The sequence below is a fragment of the Malania oleifera genome, chromosome 7, assembly GCF_029873635.1.
Source record: "Malania oleifera isolate guangnan ecotype guangnan chromosome 7, ASM2987363v1, whole genome shotgun sequence".
Taxonomy (NCBI): domain Eukaryota; kingdom Viridiplantae; phylum Streptophyta; class Magnoliopsida; order Santalales; family Ximeniaceae; genus Malania; species Malania oleifera.
Window position 1 is genome coordinate 2,083,456 of NC_080423.1, and position 2,177 is coordinate 2,085,632.

Here is a 2,177-nt window from a genome sequence, read left to right on the forward strand (position 1 = left end):
AGTTTGTGGATTTCTTCTAGCCGTGCCAGGAGAGATTGCAGTCTCCCTAACGAGCTGGGTTGAGGTGGCCAGTTAGACGAGATAGATTTGGAGATTGCCTGGAGAGATTGCAGTGGGCTAGATTGGCGATTAATAGAAAATATAGATTGACTTGCTTGGTAGGCCAACCAGAGTAAGTCCCGCCTATGGGCCGCACAACCCTATCATGAGGGATTAAATCATGTCATACATATCTCAGGGTATTATCTCATAAGTTCCTATGTACAAATATATCACACAGCAGCAGTTATATTATAATATTAGCGGTATGAATGAATAGAAAACTCAGATACATAATTGTATTTTAAATTATATTACGAGAGTTTTGTACAACATACCAGCATATTTATTTTACGGTATCTGTATTATATTTGTATATTAAATGTGTAATTCAACTACCACACACTAGTAATAGCATATTTTTTCTTACTGAGCGTTGTCTCATCCCAATGACTTACTATTTTTCAAGAGATTCAATTAGGCGAGCGGATTAGGCTCGCGGGTAGAGGACTGCTTACACTGCCCGTACTAGAAGGGTAGGTGTTTCTATGATGTTAGTGGTTTGGGGTAGATCCTAAGTTTTTGATGACATCACTGGGTGTTTTTGTGATACCTGCATATGTTGGGATTTATAGATTTCTAGTATTGTATATACTTGTTTACAGTATTGTTACCACTGCTTAGGAATATATGATGTACAGAGTTTCCTATGTGTTTTATAGGCCTAAGATGTTCAGTAGTATTACAGACAGAGCGGTTATATGTTTTATATATTTTAAAAAAATGAATGATATAAGTAGCAGGTCGTTACAGTTTGGTATCAGAGCCTACGTTGCTAGGTTCTGTAGACTCTAGAATGCAGCGGAAATAATACCAGAGTATAGGAAAAGGATTTGAGGTTTTGTTCTGTGGTCTAGATAGGATTTTCGTGGTGGTTGCTGTGTTTTTCCTGGGGTGATGATTTCAGGAAAGTCTTATTAAACTATCAACGAGTCGTGTGTTTGGGTTGCAGAATCAGATTTTGGGTCAGGAACAGGGGTGATAGTTAATAGAGAATCTAAGGTTTTAGTTGAATGAAATAAATTAGATATGTATGGGAAATAGGATCTTGAAATAGTGTTCTTTGTATTTTCATAATGGATCCAGGGAGCAGTGGTACGAATGCTAGAGGTGATAGACCAAGACCCTCTAGTATGAGAGGTGGAGATACAGATGCAGTATTGCACAGTGTCACCCAGCAGGTGATGACTAAGATGGCTAGGAGCGCAAGAGAGCATGGCTGCACGATCAAGCAGTTTACGCGGATGAAGCCACCCTCTTTTGCTGGAGGACCTGACCCGATTGTAGCTAAGAACTGGGTTCTGGACATTGAGGAGATTTTGGCAGTGCTTGCTTGTACAGACGAGTCGAAGGTGTCATTTGCAATGTTTAAACTGACATGAGAGGCAAAGCGCTGGTGGAGGTTAGCGCAATTAATTGAGGAACAGAGGCCTGATCCAGCGTCAGTGACGTGGAGTCGATTTAAGGAGCTATTTTTCGAGCGATATTTCTCTGCTATCATTCAGAGCGCGAAGGCAACAGAATTCCCGCACTTAGCTCAAGGGCAGATGACAGTGCCTCAGTATACAACACGATTTATTGAGTTGTCCTGTTTTGTCCCAAACTTGGCACCTGATGAAGAGAAGAAAGCAAGGAAGATTGAGGAAGGCCTAAGGCATAATTTATTTGAGCAAGTTATCGGTTTTTAGGCTTAGACATTTGCGGAGGTGGTGGATAGAGGTGCTGTTATCGAAAGTAGTATGCATAGAGGTGCCACAGCTCAGAGTCAGAGGAAGAGGTCTGCACCTCAGGATTATCAGGCAAGTTTCAGCTGAGGGCCATGGAGAGGAGACCGATATGGAGGTAGTCAAGGACGGATGATGAGGCGCGGTGGTCCTCAGGGTGGACGAGTTATTCCTACCTGTCCTAGATGTGGTCAGAGACATCCAGGTGAATGTAGAATGGGAGAGGATGTCTGCAATGGTTGTGGGAGACCCGGGCACAGTTCTTGGCCATGTCAGGGATTGCCGGCCAAGGCACCAGCTCCCAGATAGTTTCGGGTAGGTTATCAGGCCCCCCGTGGGGGCCAGCAAAGGAGC